This window comes from Thamnophis sirtalis, unplaced genomic scaffold (assembly GCF_051295495.1).
Source record: "Thamnophis sirtalis isolate CommonGarterSnake01/CBP01778 unplaced genomic scaffold, rThaSir2_p1.2 scaffold_16, whole genome shotgun sequence".
In the NCBI taxonomy this organism is placed as follows: Eukaryota; Metazoa; Chordata; class Lepidosauria; order Squamata; family Natricidae; genus Thamnophis; species Thamnophis sirtalis.
The window spans coordinates 2,229,364-2,244,825 of NW_028261396.1; positions in this window are offsets into that span (position 1 = coordinate 2,229,364).

Sequence of the window (15,462 nt, forward strand, 5' to 3'; positions counted from 1 at the left end):
GCAGCGCAGCAGCTGGGAAGGGGCGGAGGAGGAGGGAGGGGAAAAGAACGAAAGGGGACGGGGAAGAAGAAGGGCTCCGGCCAATCGCCGCCCGAGCTGCCTCTCGGCCAGCCAATGAAGTTCCTCGGGCGGCGTGATAGCCTCGTGCAGCTAGGCTGATAGCAGGAAAGGACCCTCGTGGGCACGTTTCGGCGGCGGCGGCGGCGGCCAAGGCGAGCCACTCTCTGGAAACTAGGGGAAAGGTCGGCGCGAGGAGAGAGGCGGGGCCGGCAGCGGCGGGGAAGGGCGGGGCGACCGTCTGTCAGTGAGCGGCGGCCAGCCAGGGAATGCCCGCGAGGGAGGGGAGGCGTGGGGGGGGGAGGGAGAGGGGAGCGCTAGGCGGGAGGCGTGGCCCGCACGGAGAGACGTTCCCGCCGCGCTCCAGCAACAATGCGGCCTCCCTGCGAAGCCCCGCCCAGCGTGAGTCATGCCTGGAGCTCGTGCGGCGCGCAAGGCGCTGCCCTCCCGGATGTCTGTGTGTACGTGTGTGTGTGTGTGCATATGTATACATGTATATGTATATGTATGTATGTATGTGTATATAGATATATAGGAATATAGATGTATGTATGTATATATGTATGTATATATGTATATATATATGTGTGTATGTATATATGTGTGTATGTATGTATATGTGTGTGTGTGTATGTATGTGTGTATGTATATATGTGTGTGTGTGTATGTATGTATATGTATGTATGTATATGTATATAGATATATAGGTATATAGATGTATGTATGTATATATGTATGTATATATGTATATATATGTGTGTATGTATATATGTGTGTGTATGTATGTGTATATGTGTGTATGTGTATATATATGTGTGTGTGTGTGTATGTATGTATGTGTATGTGTGCATGTATATATGTGTATGTATGTATATGTGTGTATATGTATGTATATGTATATATGTGTGTATGTATGTGTATGTATATATGTATGTATATATTTGTATGTATATATGTATGTATGTATATGTATATGTATGTATATATGTATGTATATGTGTGTATATGTATGTGTATGTGTATATATATGTGTGTGTGTATGTCTATTTGTTTGTATGTATATATGTGTCTGTATGTATATATGTTTATGTATATGTGTGTGTATGTATGTATGTATATATGTATATATATATGTGTATGTATATATGTATGTATATATATATGTGTGTATATATATATGTGTGTGTGTGTGTATATATATGTGTGGGTATGTATGTATTATGTATATGTATATATATCCCCCTCTCCCCCCCCCTCTCTCACCCTGCCCCGCCCCGTCTGGCTTTTGCCACAGCTGGGTCGCAGCCACGAGGGGCCGGGACGAGCACAGCAGCAGCTTCTTGGAAGCCGTGGCCGCCCCCCTCCTGGCCTCCAGTTGAAAACAAAAAGTTTACAGGCTGCCCTTTTCTTCGGAAAAATAGGAGGAGGCCGCATTTTATTTATAGGTGGTTGCTCCGTGAGCAGCAAACGGCAACCCGTTTGCAAAGAAGTTGCTTCCCGATTGCAAAGACTTGAGATATTTACATTCAGTGGGTTTCTCTCTTTAAGGAGCTGGCGTTTTGTATGTTTAAAGATGTTTGCTCAGAAAGTTAAATTTTACTACTAACCTTACTCACAGATTGTTCCCAAAAGGGATTTTAGGAGAGTAGGAACTCTTGGGAGTAGGAATTCCTTGGGACTCATGTATAATAGACACACAACCTGAGCCTGGATTAAATACCATAGCATGCATAGGAACCCCAGAACTGGCATGCATCCCAAGCGCCACAAGGTGAGTTGGAAAATGAATGCTCTCCAAAAGTCAGAGTTTGGCCTGACATCAAATTGTAATAAAGTCGCAGAAACATACAGCTGGAAAGTGTGTATTCACGATGTTTAATTTTCATTCAATTCATTTTTCCCTTAAGCTCGTTTACTCCTTTTGGAACTGTAGTTCCCAGCATACTGTGTGGCACTTAGCTTAGAAAAAGTCCAAAACCAGAGGGCAGAAGGAAAAAACAGCCCTAAAGGTCAGTCTTCTGCTTCTTAAAGGCTCACAACTATGGTTATCTCCTTACCAGGCCATTGCCCTCCTCCCATGCCCAGGAGCATCTCAGTCAGGCTTTTCTTACATGTGTTCTGTAGGAAGTTTATCCCTCAGCCCTCTCCCAGAAAAATGAAATATCCTAGGAAATATTGAAAAAGCAGAATATTTCTCTGGATGTGAAAAGAAAGAAACATGTTTTAAAAGACAGAATAGCTGCCTGTAGCTACCTGCCCATCCCCACTTTGTCAATGGGCCATTGAGAAGGCCACACTATTCCCTTTACATAATAAAGACTTCTCCCCTTCAGCTCCAGGGCCATGGGAGTAAAGGCATGATAATACTGGCCCTTTACCCAACTCACCACGTGGCATCTGAGAACTCAACCAAACCTGGATTCAAAACACAGCCTAGAGAGTAGCCCCTGCATGGCCCTATGGGAGTCTGACAACCAGTCAGAATACATTTCTTACACAGGAACAAGAAACAGAGAGGTGGGACTGAACAGGGTATAAAAAGCCTAGCAAGCCCCTCCCTTGGACCTTCTCTTCTTCTCCACCAACATTGAAGCACGTGATCCCCTTTTCTGTTCAGGGCTCAAGCGTTGTGGCCCTGTCCACCATTAAAACCATTTTTCCAAGCAGCCTCCATGTCTCCAGTGTCTTTTTCCCCACTTGGAGCCGAACCCAGGAGGACATTTCTTTCATCATAATTTTAGAACTTTTTAGAATTTTTAGAATCTTTGCTGCTGCTAATCCTTACTACTGGACAGGGAAACACTGGCATTTCTATTCAAATGAAATGCTTACTGGTGCAAAATAATGGGAGAAAATAGAGTTTCTCACTCACTACTTTCCCCTAGATTCCACCTATTTCCATATAAAGCCCAGTATATTTTTCTAGGAGTTAAAACTAACTGCTTTGATTTAGGACGTGAAGGTTTTATGAATTTATTGCAGTTGAAGGTCTGTGAAGCAGTTTGTTTGAATATGTCCTCACTTTTAAAAGTTCATTGTCAGGCACTTGAGAAAGAACAAAACATGCAGATGGGGTCATTAAAAAAATCTTACTCATTTTTCTTGCCCTATTCTCTTTTGCAATTATTTTGCTCTGAAATATAGACCACTTCTCAACTCAGGTCTGCACTGTTTTTTTTTTTTTAAAAAAAAGTTGACTCACTTTCCATTTATGTTAAATTGTTTTCCTATAGTAGCACATTTGCAAGAATTTATGTTTTGAGCATAAGCAGCACAATAGGCAATTTGAGAAAATGGCGTTTAGGTTATGAACATTATTCTCCGATACAAATATTTTTCTGGCTTTCGAAATAGATGTGATTGCAGCAGGAGTTTGCATTCAAATTGTGTAGCCGCTGCATCAGTATTCCTTTTAAAAACAATTCATGGAACAAACGTTGAGTAGCTTATTATTTGTAAAATACCTCTTTCCATTCTATAATTTTGAAATTGATTATTTTTATTTATTAAATTGATATATTTTTGTACAAGAGCTCAAAGTGGTGTGCAAAGTATCCACTCCTATTTTTCACCCGACCACAATCCTGGGAGATAGGATTGGAATGAGAGATGGTGACTAGCCCAAAATTACCCTGGGAGTTTCTGTAGCTGAACAGGGACTTAAACCTGCATCTCCCCCAATCCAACAATTTAAGGCTCCACTGACTATCTTAATGTACAAACAAATCTTGGAAAATTATAGACAAATTAGTGCTGCCAAGAAAATAAAGAAGACACAGTTTGGCTAATAAGAAGCTGTAGTCCAGAACGTACTGCCATAATGGAGCCTGCCTATTACAATTGCAAGTTATTGCAATTTATTAAGCTGTAGGAAGTTATCACCCAGCCCTCTCCCAGAAAAATGAAATATCCTAGGAAATATTGAAAAGGCAAGAATATTTCTCTGGATGTGAGAAGAAAGAAACGTGTTTTAAAAGACAGGATAGCTGCCTGCAGCTTCCTGCCCATCCCCACTTTGTCAATGGGCCATTAAGAAGGCCAAGCTAGTCCACTTTACATAATAAAGACTTCTCCATTTCAGCTCCAGGGGGATGGGATTAAGGCATGATAATACTGGCTCTTTACCCAACTCACCACATGGCATCTGAGAACTCAACCAAACCTGGATTCAAAACGCAGCCTAGACAAAGCTTGTTGTGAATCTTGCTTAACTGCCTTAATCAACCCCCATTCCTTCTCTCGCAGTCCTTAAGTGGTGGCATGTGTCATTAAGCAGAGCGCAGGATGCCTCCGGTGGGGAAGGACCTGGGAGACCTCCTAACGCCTTCCCCTGCCCTTGAGGGACCATGGGGTCTGCTTCCTTCAGGGAGTTCACAGGCCTTCTGCTCGCTTTCTCACCCCTACTGATCCCACTCCCCCTTCATACCCCATCACCAACCACTCCCGTCCCATAGAGCAGTGTTTGTCAACCTTGTCAACTTGAAGATGTCCGGACTTCAACTCCCAGAATTCCCCAGCCAGCATTCGCTGGCTGGGGAATTCTGGGAGTTGAAGTCCAGACATCTTCAAGTTGACAAGGTTGACAAACACTGCCATAGAGCTCGGGTTGTGAAAGACGAGCAGGCTGTTCCACCCCTCGGCGTCCCGTAAGGCAGTGGGTCTCAACCTTCCTAATGCTGCTGTTGGGAGAAATGTCCTTCTGGGTTCGGCTCCAAGTGGGGGAAAAGACACTGGAGACATGGAGGCTGCTTGGAAAGATGGTTTTAATGGTGGACAGGACCACATAGCTTGAGCCCTGGACAGAAAAGGGGATCACATGCTTCAATGTTGGTGGAGAAGAAGAGAAGGGCTGAGGGAGGGGCTTGCTAGGCTTTTTATAACCTGATCAGTCCCACCTCTCTGTTTCCTGTTCCTGTGTAAGACATGTATTCTGACTGGTTGTCAGACTCCCATGGGGACATGCAGGGGCAACTCTCTAGGCTGCGTTTTGAATCCAGGTTTGGTTGAGTTCTCAGATGCCATGTGGTCAGTTGGGGCCAATATTATCATGCTTTAATCCCATCTCCCTGCAGCTGAAGTGGAGAAGCCTTTATTATGTAAAGTGGACTAGCTTGGCCTTCTTAATGGCCCATTGACAAAGTGGGGATGGGCAGGAAGCTGCAGGCAGCTATTCTGTCTCTTAAAACATGTTTCTTTCTTTTCACATCCAGAGAAATATTCTGCCTTTTCAATATTTCCTAGGATATTTCATTTTTCTGGGAGAGGGCTGGGGGATAAACTTCCTACAGAACACATGTAAGAAAAGCCTGACTGAGATGCTCCTGGGCATGGGAAGAGGGCAATGGCCTGGTAAGGAAATAGCCATAGTTGAGAGCCCTTACGAAGCAGAAGGCTGACTTTAAGGGTTGTTTTTTCCTTCTGCCGTCTGATTTTGGACTTTTTCTAAGCTAAGTGCCACACAGTATGCTGGGAACTACAATTCCAAAAGGAGTAAACGAGCTTAAGGGAAAAATGAATGAAAATTAAACGTCGTGAATGCACACTTTCCAGCTGTATGTTTCTGCGACGTTATTACAATTTGATGTCAGGGCAAACTCCTGACATTTGGAGAGCATTCATTTCCCAACTCACCTCGTGGCGCTTGGGATGCATGCTTTCCTCTCTTCCAAATCTGACCCAGAGCTGTGGGTTTCAGCTGTCTGAGTTGCCCAGACAAGGGTCAGGGAGCAAACACACATCATGCCTACCAGAACTGGCTCTTGCAAATGCCAACCGTGCCAGCTTGCAGTCAGGAATTGGGGGACAGGTCACAGCAAGAAGAACAGCTCATCTCACCTCCTCTCTGCAGCGGATTTGAAATGGAAAGGAACCTGGGAACAGCAATGGCTGCTCTTTCTTTCTTTCTTTCTTTCTTTCTTTCTTTCTTTCTTTCTTTCTTTCTTTCTTTCTTTCTTTTGTACAAATGACAGGTATTTTTTGGTAATAACTAGGAGTTGACTTGCAATGGAAGTTGCTTAAGAAATCCCACCGGACTTGGCATTTGAGCCAAGTTTCATACCACAGTGTTCTGAAAGAAGGGTCAAATCCATGTCAGGTTGCCTTGTGCTGTATCTGAACGCCGGTTTTAAATACAACGTGAACGATTTGGCAGAGATGAGTGGGAGTTCTACTGAGGAAGTAATTTCTACGGACCAGTGGGGGACCCAAAAGTGCTTTTTTTCAAGAGCCAACTGGACTTCCTGGTTTTTCTTTTGAAGGCATTTCGCTTCTCATCCAAGAAGCTTCTTCGGCTCTGACGGGAAGGTGTGAAAAACAAAATGAAGGGGTTGTTTTTTTTTTCCATTTCAGAGATCTCGTCTCTCAAAAACCCGTGATAACCCGGTATCAGTTGAGAAGCCATGCAAACCAACAAACCTTCCCTAGGGTTCAGTGTTGGGGTTTCAAAAATTGTTGGAACCTACTCTGTGGGTGTGGCCTCCTTTGTGGGAGTGGCTTGCTGCCCATGTGATCAGATGGCCAAGCGAGTCCACTTTACATAATAAAGACTTCTCCACTTCAGCTACAGGAAAGCATGATAATATTGGCCCCAACTGACCACATGGCATCTGAGAACTCAACCAAACCTGGATTCAAAACACAGCCTAGAGAGTTGCCCCTGCAGGGCCCCATGGGAGTCTGACAACCAATCAGAATACATTTCTTACACAGGAACCGGAAACAGAGAGGTGGGACAGAACAGGTTATAAAAAGCCTAGCAAGCCCCTCCCTCAGCCCTTCTCTTCTTCTCCACCAACATTGAAGCATGCGATCACCTTTTCTGTACAGGGCTCAAGCCATGTGGTCCTGTCCAACAATAAACCATCTTTCCAAGCAGCCTCCATGTCTCCAGTGTCTTTTTCCCCACTTGGAGCCGAACCCAGAAGGACATTTCTTTCATCAGTAGGAAGTGACTTCTCATAAGAGACTCTGGCAACTCATGTAGACGGGAAATAAGCTTTTTTATGGGCAGTGATAGTGTGGTTTAATTATGGCTTTTGCAGGGCAATGAAAGATGAAAATGGGTAAACACAAGTTAACTGCTTGCAGACAAATGATAGATAAATTGTCAGCAGCAGGTTTTAGGAGGCCGTTGAGCAAACATAATTAGGCTAGTCTCATCCCCCAAGACCAGGCTCACGGAAACAGGAATGGGAATAGAGAAGGCTGTGAATTTTCCTTTGGCTTCGATTCCTCCCTCACTTGGAGAGAGCAGGGCCCCAGAGGACAAAATAGCAATAGCAATAGCAGTTAGACTTATATACCGCTTCATAGGGCTTTCAGCCCTCTCTAAGCGGTTTACAGAGTCAGCATATCGCCCCCACAATCTGGGTCCTCGTTTTACCCACCTCGGAAGGATGGAAGGCTGAGTCAACCCTGAGCCGGTGAGATTTGAACCGCTGAACTGCTTAACTAGCAGTCAGCTGAAGTGGCCTGCAGTTCTGCACCCCTAACCACTGCGCCACCTTGGCTCTGATGCCATGAAGGAATTAGTAGAGTAGCTGTCAAGAGACGGGCGGCTCAGTGGCTAAGACGCTCAGCTTGTCGATCAGAAAGGTTTGCAGTTCAAACCCCTAGCGTTGCATAAGGGAGTGAGCTCCCATGTTGTAATATAGTTCCTTGTGTAGGTGTGTGTCACCCATGGTCCAGTTTGTACCAGGGCATGCAGAGCCACGCTGAACCACACAGGAGAAAACAAACTCCTAAAACCCCATAACATCCTGATAGTGCATAACATAACAGTCTGAGATATGCCCTACCATTGACGTCCAGGATTTGACCATATATAGACAGAACTTTCCTGAGCAGTAGATTAGCAATTGTACTTTTACAGGCTGTTTTTACTCACATGCTATTGCTCCTCCTGCCTTTGTCCTATCTCAATAAAAGGGGCTCTCAGACCCCCAATCTGGGTCGCTCCATCCCGAGAAAGTTCGTGTCCTGTCTTTTCTCCACATTGGCCTCATGGACGGACCCCGGGAACGTTACACTCCCATTACTTGTCCAGGCTTCTGCCAGCCTAGCAGTTTGAAAGCAGGTAAAAAATGCAAGTAGAAAAAATAGGAACCACTTTGATGGGAAGGTAACAGCGTTCCGTGTGCCTTCTGCGTTTAGTCATGCCGGCCGGTTCCACCACAAAACCGCGGTAGACAAAAGCGCGCTCGACGAAAGCGCGTACGTGACGTCATCACAGTGCGACGAAAACATTGCGCTGTGAGCGGTAAATTTAAAATTAAAGCGAAAACCTTACCCTAACCCCCCCAAACCTAACCCTAAACCTAACCCTAAACCTAACCCTAAACCTAACCCTTAACCTAATCCTAAACCTAACTCTAAACCTAACCCTTAACCTAACGCTAAACCTAACGCTAACCCTTAACCTAACGCTAAACCTAACCCTAACGCTTAACGTAACCCTAAACCTAACCCTAACCCTTAACCTAACCCTAACCCTAAACCTAACCCTTACCTTTATGTGAATCGGCTTGCTTTAATTTTATTTTAATTTCAATTTAATTTATTTTTAATTTTTTTCATCGCGCTGCTGATGACGTCAGGTACGCGCTTTCGTCGAGCGCGGTTTTGTCTACCGCGGTTTTGACGGGTCACGATGCCGGCCACATGACCATGGAGACGTCTTCGGACAGCGCTGGCTCTTCGGCTTTGAAACAGAGATGAGCACCGCCCCCTACAGTCAGGAACGACTAGCCACATATGTGCGAGAGAACTTTTACCTATGTAAGTGAACACATTTTCTAATCGTAGTGAGAACACTCTGGCTACGCTGGAGGGGGACTTGTTCATTCCCAAAATGGTTGTTATGAAACATGGGCGAGAGATATGTGGCTACATAAACCCCTACATTTACAGGTTGGGGGCCCAAAGTGAATTAATTTTATTCTCTGCCTTGCCTAGGTTTAAGAGTCGGTGAACACAGAAGGGTTACATATGTATAGGATGAAGTTTGTATAATTTTAGGACATGTCTCTGGCTGTTAGATTATTTGAAGCTGTTTTCAAGGAAGTGCAAAGCTGTTTGTATCATATTACAAGCGAGAGAGTTTTCCAGGAATTTTTATGTTGCAAAACTACAGCTGAAGCAAGTTTCTTGCAATCCAAGAAAAGCATGTGCCTTGTTTTTTTTTTATTCTTCTAGGAATTTTCCAGGCTGGCAGCAGTATGAAACCTTCCATCACTTTTAGATAATTGATTTTCTTATAAAAAATAACTACAATAGCTTTATTGCCTTCAGTAATCAATCATGTATGAAAAAAAGAAACATCATAAAATAATCTAAAAATGACATAGTAAAACCTTATAGTTAAAGCAGTACTTTCTTACCTAAAACAATGATGGCTCTAAGAAATTTTGCAGCTTGTCTAGAGGGGTTTAAGTTCTGATCTGATAGCATGAAGCAAATCAAACAAAATAGGTGATATTTCTGTTAGCAAGCAGCATAGCGAATGCTGGCTGGGGAATTCTGGGAGTTGAAATCCAGACATCTTCAAGTTGCCAACGTTGAGAAACACCGTATTAGAAGAAGTACTGCTGTTGCATTCTTAGTTTATTATCTTAAATATGAAAACTTTTTTACAAATTACATTTACAAAATATTGCTGTTCTGCAACTCTTGATAAAACAGCTATGATTCATTTTGTTATGACATTTGCTCCAACTATTTGGATGTCAGCAGAAACCAATATGGCATGAAATGTACTGCTCCCTATCCTGCCTCTTCCATTTCCATGTGCCAAAAAGTGCTCTTCTGATTATGCACCAGTAAAAGTATTAATTCTCTGGCCTTCTGTAGTTTTCTTTAGCAGGTCACCAATTAGCAGGAAGACTTCAACAAGGAAGATTTCCACAAGGCATTCAACAAAGTAGACCACAACCTACTTCTTGATAAACTAGGAAAAAGTGGGATAAATAGCTATTTATCCAAGATGGATTCGTAACTGGTTGACAAACCATACTCAACAAGTAGTCCTTAATGGTATTGCATCTACACCAGTGGTGGGTTTCAAAAATTGTTGGAACCTACTCTGTGGGTGTGGCCTCCTTTGTGGGAGTGGCTTGCCACCCATGTGACCGGATGGGAGTGGCTTGCTGCCCATGTGACCGGATATGAAATTATGAATTAGTACTTAGGTCGGTCCAATTCAGAAGTTAGTGGTTAGAAGCAATCGTAAAGCAAGATATGGAATTAAAACCAGAAATATTTCATTGGCTATTTGAAAGGGTATATAATATATATTGAATTGTACACATGTTAGCAGCTGCTGGAATTGTGTTTGCACAACAGTGGAAAAAGAGAGATATGTAAATGAATAAATATTACAATGTGCAGGAATAAATAAATTGACAATTAAAATCAAGAAGGCTTTGAATACTTTTTCACGTGGGATTGGTTTTAGCAATTGCCAACTAACGGAAACAGAAATTAGAAATCCAAAAGTATGAAAGAAAACACCAATTATGTAAGGAAAGGTCCCTAAAATGTATAAGGAAATATTACTAGATCATTATTAATGCGTAGATAACTGCGGGACATTACACACCCACCAGTGGTGGGTTTCAAAGATTTTTGGAACCTCTTCTGTAGGTGTGGCCTGCTTTCCGGGTCCACTGGTGGAACCTCTTCTAACCGGTTCGGTAGATTTGACGAACCGGTTCTACCGAATAGGTGCGAACTGGTAGGAACCAACCTCTGATGTACACGGAGGGAAGTAAGCAGTGGGGTACCACAAGGTTCTGTCTTAGGCCCAGTACTTTTCAATATCTTCATAAACGACTTAGATGAGGGAATAGAAGGGGAATTTACCAAATTTGAGGATGATACAAAGCTGGGAGGAATAGTCAACACCCTAGATCAGGGGTGTCAAACTCAATTTCATTAAGGGTCGCATCAGAATTGGCATATGTTGAAAGAAACGTCCTTCTGGGTTCAGCCCCAAGTGGGGGAAAAGACACTGGAGACATGGAGGCTGCTTGGAAAGATGGTTTATTGTTGGACAGGGCCACATGGCTTGAGCCCTGACCAGAAAAGGTGATCACATGCTTCAATGTTGGTGGAGAAGAAGAGAAGGGCTGAGGGAGGGGCTTGCTAGGCTTTTTATAACCTGTTCAGTCCCACCTCTCTGTTTCCTGTTCCTGTGTAAGAAATGTATTCTGATTGGTTGTCAGACTCCCATGGGGCCATGCAGGGGCAACTCTCTAGGCTGTTTTGAATCCAGGTTTAGGTGAGTTCTCAGATGCCATGTGGTCAGTTGAGTAAAGGGCCAATATTATCATGCCTTTACTCCCATCCCCCCAGGGACTGCAGTGGAGAAGTCTTTATTATGTAAAGTGGGCTAGCCTGGCCTTCTCAATGGCCTATTGACAAAGTGTGGATGGGCAGGAAGCTACAGGCAGCTATTCTGTCTTTTAAAACATGTTTCTTTCTTTTCACATCCAGAGAAACATTCTCCCTTTTCAATATTTCCTAGGATATTTCTGATTGGTTCTCAGACTCCCATAGGGCCATGCAGGGGCAACTCTCTGGGAGAGGGCTGGGGGATAAACTTCCCACAGTTTCTAGCTGATCTTTGTTGCCCTGCTTACAGAAACTGCCTCTCTGGTTAACCTTTATGACATTGCAACAGCTAAGGCGAAGCGCCCATCGTCGACCTGAGTGACGTTGAGTTGGCCACGCCCACACAGTCACATGATCACCGAGCCACGCCTACCCAGCTGGTCCTTAAGGAAGAGAACCAGTTGTTCAATTATCTGAATCCCACCATTGCTGTACTTGGTAGTTGCAGTTTTGTGTAGCAGCATTTTTGTGGGTTTGTTTTATTGACTTTGACTCCTAATGACAGCCTGGACAAGTATGTGCTATTTTGTTGGTAATGTTTTCGGAAGTGGCTTGCTATGACCTCTCCGAGAGAGAGAGAATGACTGGCCCAAGTAGGAGCAGTTTGCTCACAAGGAAGCAAAACAAAAGTTTCTCTCTTTCACAAAAGTGACCTATAAACATATTTGGGGCAGTCAGATCTAAGCCACAAAAGGAGCAAGCCGACCAAAAACGAAAGCATTGCGTCATGAGTAAATTCCTTTAGTAGAGAATAGAAAACGCCTGAAAGGATTAAGATGTTTGATTCTTCTTAAGCACTCAAGGCATTGCAGAAGGAAAATGTCAAGCCATGTTTGTGCAAAAGGAAAACAAGGCTTTTTAGGAAAAGATGGGGGGGGGAAAGAGCACTCATTAAAAAAATTCCTACCCAGAGGCAAAAGTTGTCCTGGGAACTAACTAAAAACCCAGAGGCTTACTCAACGTAAGTGCACCTGCAAATACAAACCCTAGAAGTGAGTGTCTTTTCAAAAAGATATGCTGGTTTTATGCTAGCATTGTCACAAATCCCAAGGTTTTTGTCACTGCTCCAAAACATGTACAGTACTTGCAAATTCAACTGGAGTTTCTATATAATATTCCCAAAGGAATAAATAACATCCCTCAATAAATAATATTCCTAAGGGAACCCTAACTATAACTATAAAGGAATTCATTCAAAATCTTTACCAAAATACTCCCAAACTCCAAGATTTCATGCCCGCAAGATGTAACCAACATATACAACATATACAAAACCGTGATGGCAAACCGATGGCGCATCGGCACGCAGAGCCCTCTCTGTGGGCACAGATGCGTGGCCATCTGCTCTTCTAGTTTCCTGGTCTGTGCGCACCTGTTTTTGGGCCAGTTTTAAGGGCGGTTTTCAGGCTGGTTTTGGTGCGAAAAGTGTCTTGAAATACGAAGGCCGGAAAACAGCCAAAAAAACCGGCCTAAAAACAGGGATACATTCACCGACTAGCTGGTCTGCGTGTTCTGATTTGGGCACTTGGTGCCGAAAAGGTTTCCCATCACTGCCCTAAAACAACATAGGCATATGTTGAAAGAAATGTCCTTCTGGGTTCGGCTCCAAGTGGGGAAAAAGACACTGGAGACATGGAGGCTGCTTGGAAAGATGGTTTATTGTTGGACAGGGCCACATGGCTTGAGCCCCGACCAGAAAAGGGGATCACATGCTTCAATGTTGGTGGAGAAGAAGAGAAGGGCTGAGGGAGGAGCTTGCTAGGCTTTTTATAACCTGTTTAGTCCCACCTCTCTGTTTCCTGTTCCTGTGTAAGAAATGTATTCTGATTGGTTGTCAGACTCCCATGGTGCCATTCAGGGGGCTACTCTCTAGGCTGTTTTGAATACAGGTATGAGTTCTCAGATGCCATGTGGAGAGTTGAGTAATATCCCTTCCCCCTACAGCTGCAGTGGAGAAGTCTTTATTATGTAAAGTGGGCTAGCCTGGCCTTCTCAATGGCCTATTGACAAAGTGTGGATGGGCAGGAAGCTACAGGCAACTATTCTGTCTTTTAAAACATGTTTCTTTCTTTTCACATCCAGAGAAATATTCTGCCTTTTCAATATTTCCTAGGATATTTCATTTTTCTGGGAGAGGGCTGGATGATAACTTCCCACACATAGATGTTAAAAGATAACAACAAAGAATTTGCTGTATTGTTCCACAAACAATACTCATAGCCAGATAACTGTTCCTCTGGTTAGTACTCCCCAAATTCCAAGCCTAAGTTTGATACCTGATTTGATTTAGTTCCATTCCGTTATTCTTCATGAATACAAATAAAAAAAAAATCAAAAATGAATATAAAGATTTGTGCCTGCACTTTTCTTGGCAAAGTTTTAGAATGATTTTGCCATGGCCTTCTTAGGTTGAGAATCAATGAATATAATGTATCATAGATGCGTGGAAATCAAATGTCTGATATTTTATATTTCCTGAATAATCTACAGCGGTGTTTTTTTTTAAATAATTTGAATATTTGATAAAATATTTTTCCCGAGTAGCCATACTGGAGAATGTCAGGGAAGCGTATGTATTTTGAACCCAACTTGCTGATGGATGCCATGCTAATTTGATGTTAAACTGGTACAAGGGCAGCAAAATCAGAATGTTTCCTTATCTACCCAATTTCATTTAAAGGTACCTTTCATTTGTATTATAAGAACACTGACCAAGTTCAGGGTCTCTGCCATTAGATGCAAACATGGAGTGCATTAACCCTAAACTCTCTGAGTAAATAAGAGCAATTACTTTGAAGAAATGTTCCTGTGAGGTCATTTAAGGTGGTTCTGACAAGTGTCGTCGGCATCTTCATATCCGGTCACATGGGCGGCAAGCCACTCCCACAAAGGAGGCCACACCCACAGAGTAGGTTCGGACAATTTTTGAAACCCACCACTGCTGCACACACAGTATTTTGCAGTAGTTGAGGGAGAATGTAGCCATGTTGCGTCAATACTGAAAAAATGTGACAGAAATGCCTACAGTGGTATGGCCATGTCCTATGAGCAATATGCTAGAGCAGTGGTCTCCAACCTTGGCAACTTTAAGACCTGTGGACTTCAACTCCCAGAGTTCCGGGAACTCTGGGAGTTGAAGTCCACAAGTCTGAAAGTTGCCAAGGTTGGAGACCACTGCCCTAGAGTGTTGCCCGCATCACCTTCCACTTTAACACAGATGGCTAGCACCCACGTGGAATGCCAAAGCAAAGATGGCAAGACATATAGCAGGCATGGAAGTTGCCCAGTTGGGCCCAGATGCTGGGTTTGATTGTGTAAAACGGTGTTTGTTGATCGAAAAAGTGACCCGTGGGAATAGCCCTAGGAAGATAATTCATGGTACCTCACTCCAAAATTCTTGAATGATCTCCCCAGCAGTTTCATGCAAATGTTGAATAATACGGGGGACAGAATGGAAACCTTTCGAAAACCAAACGTGTTTTATAAACAAATAACTAATAATCTAATAACTAATAATCAGTAGTTCCCCCTCCCCATACCATGTTCCATTCTTAACATGACCCAGAAAATTGCCCAAAGCTTAACCCTTCTTGATAATCCAAAAGGATACCATAGTTGATGATAGCCAGCTTGGTTGAGAGCCACCCAGAAGTCTTAAAGAATTTAAGAATTTTTTTCTTCTCTTATTTTTTCTTTAAAACCAAGATATGTTAAGTATATTGATATGGAAGCATAAATACCATCAACATAGAATGGAGTTTGCTCAGAAGCTGAAATACACCAATGAGAAGAAGAGTGGGAAACAGAAGAGAGAAGAAAGATGGGAAGAGAGGGATAGGAGAGAGGGTAAGTGGGGAAGATGAGGAGGATAAGGAGGAGTGGAATGAAGAGAGAGGAGAAGGAGAAAGGAAGGGGAAGTAGAGTAGAAAAGGATGATGGAGGGAAGAAAGGAGGTAGGAGAGAGGTAGAAAAAGAGGTGTATGGAGAGCAGAAGAGCTAATAATGGGTTTTTAACTT